Genomic DNA, 15,506 nt, shown 5'->3' with positions numbered 1-15,506 from the left:
TCACTTTATTTATCTTCTCCTGGAGGTCCCCATCTACATCATTTTTCTTACTAATTTCTAAGAGGTTAGATTCGTAATAGACTTTAAAGGGAATGATTTATCTCAGATTGGGATGTAGGTTACCATACATTTGTCCTATTTCCTCCACATTATATTTTGTCGGTTCTTCTTCTTCAAGAGTTTCTTCTCTTGGAATAAACGATGGGAAGGTTTCCCGTGGGATTGAGCTTTGTGACAAAGGTTCATTTGGTGCATTTTCCTCATGAGTAGAGTGATGGTCCCTTTGTGGATTGGACCTTTCATTTTGGTTATTATTATTACTTAGTTTTTGGATAGCTTCAAGTATTATTTTATTGGAGTTTTCGATTCTTTCAAATCTTTCGTTGGTCTGTTCTATGAAAGTCCTTAGTTCTTGAGCTATTTGTTTGGTCATTGTTTCTAGTCTTATTCTTCTTCAGGATGGTAGGATTATGCTCTGATACCACTATAATGTCCCTGCTTGGTAGCGACCTTTGAATTAGCAGAACTTGTAAGGAACTCATTAGTATAATAAAGCTATTATTATAGTATGCTACCCTCTAGTCTATACCCCTTCCTTAAGGACATCTCCAGATTGGGCTTCCTAGCTCATTGCTACCTCACCATCATCCTCGAAACGCACCCCTTAAGATCGTTCTTGGACGGGCATCCTCTATCCAAGGTCAACGACATATGCATATGTTTTGACAACATCAGAATATTCTGGCACACGGAGAATTCTCGACCATGGTGGTCGGTTCAAGGTGTTAACACCTTGCTACCCCCATGCTTTGAGTCTTATAGTTCTCATAAATCAATACATTATTAATTTCCACTAATTTTTCCATGCAAAGAATTGCTTACTACTAACAGCTGAATTATTTATATTTGAATTTATTAGTGGGAATGCTTATAACATATAATTGATTCTATTCAATAACCATAACATGTTAGAAATGCCTAGCAACTTAGTAAACACGTCTAAATCTTAATTTAAATGTCATGGTAATTAACACCTCCCGTACCTACTTTTCGTAGGTCAACTCTAACTGCGGATGTCAACACAACTTGTATGGTGGAAGCTATGCACTGCTCTTTGTACTTGCCGATGGTATTACTCTTGTTGTGGTGGCAGAGTGTATTGTCTTGTCTATGTCGTGTGATTGCCCAAGACCCGTTGCCACGTCCGAGTGGTATGACTGTTCAACACCTTCCTTTCCTTTTTCCATCACACATTTCATGATTTGCCATTTATCACAATGTGAAACAATGTCCTTGAAATGTCATGTTCTTCAATCAGTTTTAAGGTCTGATTATTTTGGTGATGATTATAACACCATATTAAAAAATGCAAATGTTTATAATTCCATTAATATTCCAATATTCAATTCATTATTATAATTTAGTATAATAAGATTCATTTTGATTTATAACAATATTTAATTGATTCAATTCATTATGATATTCAATCATTTTAAAAATAAGATTTAATAAGAATATATATATATATATATATATATATATTTTGGCGAAACATTATATTTATATTAATAATAACTGGTTCAAAAAAGCTCCCAGAGAAAAGAACCAGAAAAGAAAAACTCCGATCATTGCCTAATACAAAAAAGGGATGTAGAAGAAGAAATACTGCAGCAAGAGAGAGTATTAATCAACACTAATGAATCTTGTCCTAGAGATTCCCAGATTGAGAATATAGTAATTACAAAGAGCCCAAAACTCATATGAATACAATTCATTGATTGTTGCCAGAGACAAGACCCAGAGCCCAGCCAAAAACTATCACAGAGATTACCATCACTAATCTACATCCAAAACTTCAATTAAGACCATGATATTAGAAAGCCATCTGATGCAAGTGTAATCCAAGACCCTGACCTGCATATAATATCCCAAAAGAACAAGTGAGATCCATAAAAGAAGAAACATGCAAAATCATAGAGAAGTCATGATTTACTATCAAATAAAATATGAGGACTCAGCCTTAATATAAACATATTCTTTTGTCATAATATTATCCAAGTTAGATTTAATAAGAATATTAATCATGGTCCATTGCATCCTAATAGTTGGGCATGTTTTCTTCCCTGCATATCCTGGACATCTTCATACATAGATGACATGACCTTATTACCGTCAATCTTATCCAATTCTTCTCTTGTATAACATCTAGCAACATTTGATATTTATGACTTTTGAGTGCAAATCCATGAAGTGTGACTTCTTGGGTACTCCTTAGAACTTGAAAGTTATGGGTTTGGATGTGATCTTAGCTATTGCGGAAGATGAGGAAGCCATGGTAATCTTGGGGACCTTAGGGACTAATGTGTGCATCTCCAGGACTTCAAAATTGCAAAACTTGCGCACTTGCTCACCTTGGGGACCTTGCACTTATGCATCTTCAAGACTTTCAAGATTGTGCACTCGTGTACCTTGCACACCTCAAAACTCAAAGTTCCCAGATTTGAAAATGATTTCTATGTTTTGCTCAAATGGGGTCTTAGACCACTTTTGTGTATTTATTTCTAACCTTTCTAATGATTTAGGCTCATTTATGCACCTTGCATACCTTGGGGACCTTTGGATGTGTGCATCTTTTATACCTATTGCACACCTACGCACCTTGGGGACCTCATAAGGTCCCAAGGTGTGCAAAACACCCAAAAATCAAAGTTCTCAAATTTGAAAACGATTTCTGGGTTTTGTTCAGATGGGGCGTTGGAGCACTTCTATGTATTTATTTCTGATACTTTTGATAATTTATGCCCTCCTTATAGTTTAATATTGGTATGCACTTGAACTCCTAGTTCTTTAACCTCAAATTTTGAAGATGCCTGTGTTGAATCTGCACATGCACTGCAATTATCAGCAGTGTTTTATTAAATACAACAAACTAAGGAAAGCAAATTAACTTGGTTATGATCTAAATCATGATTCCATGTTAGGTCTAATGGATCCCAAGGGTCACCATCATGCTCTAGGAATGAAAAGTGAAAGATGCAAAACTAAACACTTAAGACAAAAACTGGGAACTCAACACAAAATGAAATGAATAACAATGACCTAAAAACCTACCCGACATGACCTGGGGCCATTTAATCATCAAGGTCTCTCAGAAGAGACTGTGATCTAACTGATCAAGGAGCTAAAAGATACAAGGCAATCAAAAAAAAGAATGGGATCCCCATCTTCGAAGTTGAAAATGGGGCATGTGTTGTGGAACCACAACAAGATTCCACGAGTTTGGTTTCATATTGTGGACCTATCATGGAACATTACCCTAAGTGCGCAAAATTCAATGTTACAATTGGTGGAAGTTATGTTTCATCTTCTCAAGTGCTGATCTCCTATGTTGTTCTACATACGATGCTTGACATTTAATTTGGTAAGCTTGTATATTTAGGAGTTAGCTTACACGCTCTTGGATCTAGGAAAATGGTTGACGCGTGGATCTATACATGAGGCCGCATAATGTATTGTAATATATTATGTATCTAGTCATTAATTCATTGAGGGTCAGTCCTATATTTTATAATGTTTTTCCTATTATTTGAGATTGTGAACTCACAGCTGACATGTGTCCCCTAATGGATATATATCTAAGACCTTGATTCTTGGGGGAAAGAAGGGATTAGAGTTACTCATAATCAAGGAGGTAGAGCTCGAGAATAGCGAGTTGGGTCTGTAATCTTGAATGTAATTGGACGTAACCAAGAAGGCCTTACAGCCTGGCATATTGCATATCCTTTTGCATGTGAGTTGTGTAATCAATCAGCATTCAGTGGTGTATATGAAGATCTCTTGTTAATAAATTGAGCTATTTCCATTTGCATCTTGTTATACTTCTGTTGTGTTGTTATTGTTGGGGGCATGGTCATCGCCTTTGGAGGTACACCTGCCTTCTACTCCATCATACTGATTTCATCCTTTAAAAGGTACATAGTAACATATTAATCATTTTGCACACCACTTCCGTGGATCTACTTGTTCATATAGCTCTCCTTAGCATCAAGGATGTAATTGGCCCTACAAACATATAACACTTCTATTTTATTTCAGCCTACCGACAAAAGCACTATGGATTTGCTAGATAGAGGGCAAATACACTCAATTGGCTCTTGTTGTTTCTCTCATTCATACTATTTGTATTGATATAAAAAACATAAAGACAAAGAAGATAATGTTATCATTAGGGGCTAGAAGCCAATCCCTAATGACTAGGACCTTTGGAATGGTTGGAGTTATCACATTGACGAAAAATTACATCTTCCCATCAAAATCACTCTAGTTGCTCAACATTTTGATCACTTATTTGTTTTAAGATTTCTGCATCGATGTCTTAGATTAATACTTCCACCTCTGTTGTTTGTGAACTATTGTACGCTATAATGCAATATTCTTAGATTCTGTAATTGTAATATTTCTTTTAATCGAGTGGATGTCTTCCATTATATTTTCCTAAAATTCATTAAACTCTAATTATTTTGAGTTCTTCTTGTTTTAAACCTACTAATACTTCAAACAATTATACAAAATGTTGCATATAGCTCTCTCCCAACAATCTTCAAAACCCCATCTCATTAGTATCATAATTATAAATATCATCATGCACATTGCAATATAATCTGTGATTTTATTTTTAAATCTACAAATGTTATCCTCTCTAACATCAGTCGACAATAGCATTATGCCAATTTTCCAAGTACCTTATGCATTTTACTAATTACAACATGAAGTCAATTGTATATTAGTTCTTCAAATAAAAATCGTTATAGTTTATTAGTTCCTGCCACGAAGGAATATGATTGTATTTATTAGGTGCAATTAGTTCCAAAAATTTGACCAATCAACTTTAAGATTTTTCCAAGTCTATTGATTTATTGTAAAGTTTGGTATTTATGTATCTATAAATTTTTAAAAATGTTAGTTAACAGTGCTCCAATTGGCTGTGAGCAAAAGGCAAGGAGAAAAAGGAATTTTAAAAACTTAAATTTCAAAAAATTGTTGTGGAATAGATAAAGTACTGTGAAATAGTACTCTTAAATGCCATTAAATGCTTCAGCTAGAGCCACAACCAAGTTCTTTAAAGCTTGTATTAGTAAATTCTCTTGTTTACATTTTCTTCTTTAACTGAATTACCTATAAATTTTCCTAGCACAAAAAATTTACCATACCACCAAACTTATGTTTTCCATGGCTTCTGAATGCTAAGCCCACGTCAGAAGTTGCATTCAACAACAAAAGTATTTTTACCCAACAGACGATGCCCAAGCCTCTAATTAACAAGACGAAGCACAATCCCACAAAACTGTGGCAACAATTACAACGCTACAATTATATTAAAAAAATTCCTTTTTCTTTAGTTAAATATTTTGGGTTATAGGGTTTGAGGCTTCAAGAGGTTATTTTACGGTCTGATTCACGGTCTAATGTGTTTTTCAGGAATACCATTACTCCTCTGTTTGTTTGTTTTTTTTGCATACATTCGCCCTCCCAGCCCCCAATTGGACCAATCAATGTCAAATAGTGGTACTCCTTTCCAATCTTGTCATTTGTGTTAACTTTTCTTTAGGTTTTCTGGGCTCTTCCTTCAGACAAGGGGAAGATCTTTGACATCTTATTAATTTTACAGTTTTTGCTAATACACCATCAAGCTGGTGGTTGTATGGCCTATTCAAAGCTTAGCTGTCTAGGTTATTTATTCGTCTTGCCAGCACTTAACTGGTTTTGAAGTATTTTAGGTTTTTATCTATATTGTTGATATGAACAATAGAAGAAATAGAACAACAAAATCAGATATTTATATATATCATTCCACCATTATTTTGTTGTGTTTGATGTTTTGAGATAAAAACTGCAAAATTGTTCTCAAGCTCTACACAGGCAGTGCTGAGAGCTTAACACATTAGCAAGCGATCTACTAATTTATTTTTGAGTTGCAGAGAAGTGACCTGCCCTTTTTATTCAGACGTTTTTATCTCCCCACTTTGTAACAGTTAACTTCCTAACTACTATGCCTCGTGTCCAAAGAGATTCTCTGAACCGTAGCTTCTATTCGTTGAGATTTTTACAAGTATTTCACAGGAAATTAGTCTCATACTGTTATTGAGCAGTAGCAATGAACAGAATAGAAATGTTTATATTAAAAAGTTCAAATACAAAATTCACATTTAAAGTAAAAAGTAGAAAGTAGCTGCTAAGGTCACCTGCCATAGCACTGCTCATTTTTCCGTGATCTTTATCTTTATATTGAAGATTTAAATTGAGATTTATTTTTATTTGGAGGGCTATAAAACAAATGAATCCGATAACTTGGAATTTGAGACCTTGTGTCAGGATTTTTAACTTATCCTTCACTTGACAGAAACTGGGCTGATTTTTTGCTTTGTATTGTGGATGTTGAAGGCAGCACAAGTTTCTGCAGCTTTTTGTCTGGGTTATTTGATATTTGATTGAAAGCTTTGAGTCAATTCTATGCTAAATTGTCTGGATGCTCGTCTCTGGTCTTCTTTTTCTGGATAGGGGTCATATGTATGCATTTTGTAGTTACAGTAATTTAGGTTTGTTTTTAGGTCAATTAGGCAATGAAGTCCTAGTTATGGGCTTGATTTTAATTTGTCACTGTTTGTGGAGTACACTTCTCTATATGTCAGTGCAGTGTTCAGCAAACGGCTTTTTTAATTGTGGAAATATCAGAGATTGGAAATGTACAGGTGCAAGTGGTCAAGAATATCCAATATTTTCGTCATATTTTATGGAATCTGTTTAGTTAAAAAGCTGACTCCAAATACTGTAGTACATCGTGGAAATATCATCTCTCTGACCACCTGCAAACTGTTAAAATTATCTCTGATTTGTATTTGACTGTTTTCAATTACAAAACCTGGTTTGTATTGCTTGCTACTTAAATTTTCACTTATTACCATAATCAGAAAGAAGAACACTTTCTGCCAAGATTCCTTTATATACTTTTTAATGACACAGAACTCCTTTTGCTGAATACAAATCAAAAACTGTAAATACACACTCTATTAGCTGAGACTCCTCTCCATCATTAAAAATCTTCATACCCTGTTTTAATGCTCCCATTAAGGCACAGAGAGCAGGATGCCCCTGCATCATTTTAGCAGGTTGCCAAAATAGGTACCGCCAAATAAATCTCAGACTACCAGATCTGAATCTAAATATTATAATTGGAAATGCTCTGCCCAATTTTTTTAATGGTTACTATGCTTTTAGAATGGCAGAACCATGTGTCCAGATCTTCTCTACCCTGAAATTTAACTAAATTCACAATGCTAGGCTCCAGAATGAATTGAATGTTGTTCTAAGATTGAAAAATGAATTCGTTAAAAACAGCCAAAAACTAAAACAGATCAAATGCATCCACAGTTTACCTTAGAATCTCTCAAACTTCCAATCCACACAAATTTGAAGAAATGCTGGCTTCCTTTCTGCTATTACTGCTCACACAGCTTATCCCAACCCAGTATTTTACTCTCAAACATGTGAAGAAATGCAAAAGAGATTATGAGCACGGTTCAAAATATCCATCTAATTATATTTAAAGAATAATCAAAAAAAAAAATAGAACATCAAAATTGCACAGCCAGCTACCAAAACATTGCCCTATCAACCATTTGTAACAACTAACAACACTTGACCATAAACGCATTGAGCAGAAAAACTAAAGAGAACACTTCCACTGCAACAAATACACAATCCATTTTCCAAGCCAATCCGCCGATGCCTCTCAAATGAAAAACATCTTGAATTGAAACCCCAGACAGGGAATTCCTTTCAGTAAATCATCCACATTTACTTATATTAATCATGGTAAAAGAAGTCAACAGCAGTCATACAGACTTCTGTAGAGCATGTTGTATTTTGTCGCATCAAGTTTGTAGAGCTTAGAAGCTGGAACATAATATGTAGGTTAGGAGTTACATATAAATATATTGTAAAGTATGATGACTAGTGGACAAGACATAAGAATAATGTTATGATAGAAAAAATAGAATGTAGAAAAAGGAATACAAGATACACTAACAATATTCTTAACTAGCATGATACTGCAAGGAAGTAATTATCTTTCCACTATATCATTTTAGTCCTTGTTTGCTACTGTTTTTAAAGCTTTTTGATTGCTACACCTGTTTTTGATACCCTGTTACATGCAATGTGCTTTTCTGAAAATGGAGAGGATGTTACTTCAGTAAGTTTAAAATTTACATATTTGCAGTTAGATCTTTTTACTAACAAATGAAACCCTGTGGCATTGTATAGCTGAATTTAAAGTTTTGTTACTAACTGGATTTGATATTTATTGGAGACTTTCAATACTGCCCTTGTTGTGATTGACAATTGTAACTGCTTTCAATATAGATGCAAGTAGTCTTACAATATGCTGTATTCTTCTAATACTATTCAGACTTCAACCTATTATGCTTTTGTGTTATTTCCTTTATTTCCATTAAAAAAATAAAAAACACAAGCTTTTTGATTGCTACACCTCTTCTTGATGCCCTGTTGCATGCAATTTGCTTTTCTGAAAATGGAGAGGATATTACTTCAGTAAGTTTAAACTTTACATTTTGCAATTAGATCTTTTTAAAGTTTTCTTTACTAACTAGATTCGCTATTTATTACAAAACTTTTGATTGTGTCATTGTTGTCATTGTAACCGCTTTGAATATAGATGCTAGTATTCTTACAGTATTTTATTTGCTGTTCTTCTTATAGCATTCAAATTTCAACCTGCTATGCTTTTATGTTGCTTCCTTCAATTTCATTAAAAAAATAAAACACTTTGCTATGATCTGATATAATTTAATTTTCAAAATCTCTTTTCTTAATGGCATGCACCTATCTATCACTGACCAAATGCTTCCATTTTTTCGTATTCCAAAGATGTTTTCCTCCACTGCAATATGCAAATACTTGTATAGTCAAATACTCAACTCACGCTGTATTTAATACTTGTAATTGTTACATACATCTTAAACTATATGGTGCCTTGCGAATGTTCAAAGCAACAATACACTTACTTTTCGCTACTCTTTCGTTTGCATTATCTATAATATTTTAAATGCAATAAATGCTCTTCTACATAATGTACACCATAAACTCAATGCTTTGGACGCATAAAACACTAAAGCACTCTTTGAGGACAAGCTCCAAAAGGGACCAGTGGCCACAAAAAAATGTGCGCACAACCAGCAACCGACGACTGCTCACAACTCATACAGCCAGTCTGACAGGTACACAAAAACTTCTCACTTCGTATCTCTTCTCCGCTCAATATGCCATTAAATGCATATTTTTGATTCATTATTCTGAACCAGCTAACAACATAACCCTTTTCTATCACAGGCAATTCCAGGTCCATAAACAGTTCCTTGCATTAGTAAATGCACAACATTTGTGAAGGTTCACTTCTGATTTATGCTTTATTTCTCAAAATTTTAACTGCTGCACACAGTATAACTCTTCAAGTTCTCTTTACTTGTCACAAAAACAATCTGAACACAAACCTTGTGCATGATGTTATGCAGATTGTTGTTCCACAAAATATAGCGACAAATTTGTCTTCTTGCACAGCACACTCAACAGTCTCTACAGCTGTTCGGCCACAACAAAGAATGGTCAAAGCCACAGAGATTCAAGAAATATCAACAGAAAACTTTGTAAAACTATTATTAATGATGCACTGTAGATTTTATTGCTAACAATAAATGTTGTTAAGCTGTTTCTCAAATCTTAGCTAGCTTTTACATTAATAAAAAAGTAATTATATCTGATGCTACATTCTGTTCAATTCTTCAGCTCTCTCTGCAATTAGAAATTCCAATCTGAATTTACATCTGCTCTCAACATGTCTCAATATCTCATCAAAACCAAAAAAAATGAACATGGCAGGAACTATAACGCTTAGTGTCTCTTATTTGCAATTGTAACTGAACCAATTGACATCAAATCAAATTAAGAATATGTGAATCGCGTATCTATTTGCTGTCTCACCAAACATACAGTGTGGAACAACACTAGAGATATCAATCACAAATGAAATCTACATGCACTTTATATAAGTGTATACATCTGATCCGGAATGTGTAATTTGTTCTGAAATGATCTGCCTAACATACGCAAAAGATAATATAATCAATTGAAACAAAATAATTCTACAAAATGGCAAGAGTGGATTGTGAGCCCAAGCCCTTCTTTTCCATTCCCTGCTGCAAAGCATATTTCCATTTACTTGAGTCGTTCCTCTTTTCCCCATTTTCCACCTTGTCTTGCATTTCATTCAAAAAATGTCTGTGACAGATACTCCAAAAGTGTATTTAAGGAATGATCTACATTGCAGTCTATGCATGTGATTAAGAAGTGATCTGCATTGTAGCCTATGCATCTAATTTTACAAAGCTAACATTATGGTTTAGATTACCAAAAACTTGAAACAAAAAATAAAAATACATACTGAAAGAAAAAACCTTGCCCATCATTATTGCTCCAGGTATGACATGGTGCACAATATTATAGTGCAAGGCTATGTTTCAGATTGCTTCTATAGCATCATCAATACCCTCTGCAAGAACACTGCCCCTGTTTAAAAAGATTGAAATGGTTGGCATCTCTCACAATTATTTATCTTAAAACAATCTTGGAGATAAATATCATCGCAGTGTGGCAATCAGCACACTTGAAGGTTCTTATATTCTCATAAGATATTTTCAACTTATAACAAACCAAATGCAATTGCCAACTGTTAACTATGGTGGCAGAGAAATAATTATTTTTCCTCCCCTCCACATCATTAACCATCCTAAATTTGGAAAACCTTCTGCCTTCATTCCCCAAGCAAATTTCTCAAGCTTTGCATGGATCTCATGTGTATGTGGATGTGATCTCTCTCCTACACAAAAAAGCATGTACAATTTTATGGTCCTCAATCCAACTACATCCTGGAATCTTTTTAATCCCATTATCTTTCATTAATTTCCTTACAATTTGAACCTCATCCCACCAGCCCACTTCTGCATAGATGTTTGAGAGTAGAACATAAGTCACAGCATTTTTGGGATCCAAATCAAAAAGCAACCTTGCTGTAAATAATCCTAAGCCTATATTTATATGTGATCTACAGGCACCAAGAAAACACATCCACACAACGACCACTGGTTCAACTGGCATCTTAATGATAAAGTTTAGGGTGTCCTCAAGATAGCCAGCACGGCCAAGAAGGTCAACCATGCACACATAATGATCAACTGTAGGTTTCATGCAATAAGGGTTGTTACTCATGTGATTGAAGTATATACAGCCCTCATGCACTAAACCTGCATGGCTGCATGCGCTTAGAACACAGGCAAAGCTTACACAGTCGGGATATGTTCCAAAGTCCTTCATTACTTTAAAGACTTTGAGAGCATCCTCGCAAAACCCATTTTGTGCATATCCTGCAATCATTGCATTCCATGAGATAACATCTCTTTGTGGCATTTTATCAAATAGTTCCTGTGCCTTGTCTATGCTTCCACATTTTGCATACATGTCTACCAAAGCATTTCCAACTGTAATATCTGACAAAAAGCCCCCTTCCACTATGCTTTGATGAATGTCTATACCCTGTTCCAAAGCTCCTATTTTGGCACAAGCAGGGAGTACACTAGCAAATGTGGAGGAAATGTGTTTCACACCAGACAAATGCATTTGCTTGAAAGTTTCTAAAGCTTTTTCAGCAAACCCATTTTGTGCATACCCTGAAATCATTGCATTCCATGAAATGATATCTCTTTGAGGCATTCTGTCAAAAATTTCACATGCCTTGTATATGCTTCCACATTTTGAATACATGTCTACCAGAGCATTTGCAACTATAATCTCTAACAGAAACCCCCCTTCTATTATGATTTGATGGATGTCCATACCTTGTTCCAATGCTCCCATTTTCGCACAAGCATGAAGAATGCTGGCAAAGGTTGTGGAGTCTGATTTTACATCTGTCAATTGCATTTCCTTAAAAATCTCTAGAGCCTTTTCAAAAAATCCATTTTGTGCATATCCTACAATCATGGCATTCCATGAGATGACATCTCTTTGATCCATTTTGTCAAACAATTCCCATGCCTTGTCTATGCTTCCGCATTTTGCGTACATGTCTACTAGGGCAGTTGCAACTACAACATTTGAAGAAATTCCTCTATCTTTTATATTTTGATGGATGTCCATACCCTTTTCCAAGGCTCCTATTTTGGCACAGGCTGGAAGGATGCTGGCAAAAGTTGTGGAGTCTGGCTTTACACCTGCCAGTTGCATTTGTTTAAAAGTTTCTAAAGCCTTTTCAACAAACCCATTTTGTGCATATCCTCCAATTACAGCATTCCATGAGATAACATCTCTTTGACGCATCGTGTCAAACAGTTCACGTGACTTGTCTATGCTTCCACATTTAGCATACATGTCTACTAAAGCACTTGCAAGTACAACATTGGATGAAATGCTTCTATCCTTTATGCTTTGATGGATGTCTATACCTTGTTTCAAGGCTCCCATTTTAGCACACACTGGAAGGATGGTGGCAAAGGTTGTGGAGTCTGGCTTTACACCTGCCAATTGCATTTGATTGAAAGTTTCTAAAGCCTTTTCAACAAATCCGTTTTGTGCATATCCTGCAATCATTGCTGTCCATGAAATGGCATCTCTTTGAGGCATTTTGTCAAACACAGCACGTGCCTTGTCGACGCTTCCACATTTTGCATACATGTCTATCAGGGCACTTGCGACTACAACATTTGACAAAATCCCTCTATCCTTTATGCTTTGATGAATGTCCATACCCTGTTCCAAAGACCTCATTTTGGTACAGGCAGGGAGGATGCTCGCAAAGGTTGTGGAATCTGGCTTTACACCTGCCGCTTGCATTTGCTTGAAAGCTTCTAAAGACTTTGCGATAAATCCATTATGTGTGTAACCAGCAATCAATGCATTCCACGAGACAATATCTCTTTGAGGCATCTTGTCAAACAGTGCACGTGCCTTGTCTATGCTTCCACATTTTGCGTACATATCTACCAGGGCATTGGCAACCATATCTGTAAAAATTCCCCCTTCTGTTATTCTATGATGGATGTTCTTGCCCTGTTCCAAAGCTCTCATTTTGGCACAAGCTGAAAGTACGCTGGCAAATGTATACTTATCAGGTTGGAGACCTGTACGCTGCATTTGGTGAAACAGGGTAACTACCTCGTGAGGAAACCCATGCTTTCTGTACGCTGCGATAATTGTATTCCATGAGACGCTATCTCGACCTTTCATTTGGTCAAACACTTTACGGGCATCAATCAGACTTCCGCACTTGACATACATGTAAATAAGCTTATTCTGAAAAGATATGCGTGTAACAAATGCAGATGGTCTGTGAGCGATGAAAGAGTGGACTCTTTTCGCTTCTGAAAACGCGTTTTTGATAGTGCAGGTTTGCAGTAATTGAAGATATGTAGAGTAGTCTTCAGGAGGGTTGCGTGTCGTAAGTAGAATGTGCAACGCTTCTTTTAAGAGGCCGTCCCTACATAATGCTGTGAGATTGAGCTGAGTAGTGGATGGCGTTGCCATTTTATGCTTGCAATTGGATTGTAGAACATATGTGGTTTTATCTAGTCTATAAGCAATCATGAACCAGTAATTTCACTCATCTGGCTCCTGGTGTCTTCGAGCATCAAAGTAACATCATGCCGACGTCTGTAGGCACTCAAAGCGAATTTAAAATCGAAATTGAAGACATCGTCAGATTGTCTCTCGACGGTACTGCTGAGAGCTTCGAAATAACTGTGAGATCATCTGAAGACGCCAAATTTCAAAAGTTGATGTATTTAGAAGATTAACCAGTAAGAAGGAAATCGCCATTCCCGAAGATGACCAAGGAAATGCCAAGTTATATTGAACAAATGGAAGTTATTATCTCTAATAAGTTACACAGCTTCAATAATTGTGATTGTACCCCTTACTCTGAGCAACTCTCTGTAAATTTTAAGAAAATCAGCTATCCAGTAAATAACATTTAGATTGCTCTTAAATTTGTGACTTTCTTCATATTGTATAAGATAAAGTTTCTTTATGTAAAGCTGGATGTTAAATTGCCTTAGTATATTATGTTTTTAATATGGTTGTCAATAGCAAGATAGTATCACTGTTGTTTTAGTGTCTTCTGGATCTTTCCATTGGCACCTCTTCTTGTGCTCATTTGTATCTATTTGTATTCTTGCATTTTTTTCCAATATAAAAAAATACATACAATCCCAATGAAATCCATCATCTTAATGGAAGATAAGTTCCTTTGATAGTGATTTCTCACATAGTTAAATTCATCAACAACAAACAATGCAAATAAGGGTAATATCTTTTCGAATTTCGATTGCATCTTCCATCAAAGCTTGTTTTGATACTACTATTGTAATTTTGAGAGAGACAAGTTGGATATCAAGATAACTTTTTTTATGGATATCTTCTTTTTCTTTATTTAAAGAGTCAAATTTGTGAATGTTTAATTATAGTGCTATTGGGTTATTTGATTAACTTGTACTAATCTCTTCATTAAACATTTCAAAGAAATTGTCATCATTATGAACAATCGAGTGGTCCATTTCTATGGGATCAAATTTTTTACTTGTAATAATCAATCTCTTCGCTAAGTATTTCAATGAAATTGGCATCACCTTCTTCCTTGTTAAATTGAGATGGTGGAAGTGCAAATTGATATGGTGGAAGTGTTATATGAGATGACACCTACATTTGTTGGAAATGTGGTTTAGAAAATTTAGAAAATTCATCTTCTCTTGGACAACATTGTCAAAGGCATTATGTTCATTAGGGAACTTCAGCAAGGTTGCAATCTTCCCTTCCTTGACATCCTCCTTTCAACGCTAGATAGTTCTCTAGTTGGTTAAGTTTATAAAAGAGCCACACACATTGACCTTTAGATTTGTGAATTTATGATGAAGATTGATCATAAAATTTGGTATCTTACTATAGTTATGGATACATGTTGTTAATTCCAGCTTGTTTAAAGATAATTTATAAATGCATGCCATATGGTTGGAGGCTAGGAACAACATATGAGGTAGAATTTTGGGTAATATGGAGGAAGTCATTAATCATTATATCCAATGATACAAATTGATCAAAATATGTTAGATCTATTGTATGCCTAACAATTTTAGTCAAAGTTTTTTTTTAAAGAAAAGGCAAACTAGCATAGATTTACATGGAAGTTCCTCTCAAATCCTCAAAAACATTGATTACAACTTTCGAGATAGGAAAAGGAAAGAAAAGAGGGATGAAGAGTAATTAAGATATGTGAAAATGTATACGTAAGAAATAAATTGTAAGACCTAACATGAGGTTGTGAGTAATATAAATTTGCAAATTACCCAATGACATGTATGTTTAACCTTGTGTTGGTATTAGAGTAA

The 15,506-nt window shown here is 35.1% G+C and overlaps 1 long non-coding RNA gene and 1 pseudogene across 1 annotated transcript; one reads left to right on the top strand and one right to left on the bottom strand.

Annotated features, from left to right (window-relative positions):
* Window positions 1–4,777: 4,777 nt before the first annotated feature.
* LOC149533263 (uncharacterized) lies at window positions 4,778–9,853 on the top strand. The gene is made up of 3 exons (XR_016356805.1): window positions 4,778–9,296; window positions 9,409–9,465; window positions 9,591–9,853. It is a non-coding gene; the product is annotated as an uncharacterized LOC149533263 (long non-coding RNA).
* An 859-nt stretch (window positions 9,854–10,712) lies between these two features.
* On the bottom strand, window positions 10,713–14,110 carry LOC149533262 (pentatricopeptide repeat-containing protein At2g39620-like; annotated as a pseudogene).
* Window positions 14,111–15,506: the final 1,396 nt, after the last annotated feature.

The sequence above is a fragment of the Cupressus sempervirens genome, chromosome 10 (genome assembly GCF_028749045.1).
Source record: "Cupressus sempervirens isolate cs-2001-9-10 chromosome 10, ASM2874904v1, whole genome shotgun sequence".
NCBI lineage: Eukaryota > Viridiplantae > Streptophyta > Pinopsida > Cupressales > Cupressaceae > Cupressus > Cupressus sempervirens.
The sequence above is the reverse complement of the archived record's forward strand: the minus strand, read 5'-3'. Positions and strand labels throughout refer to the sequence as shown.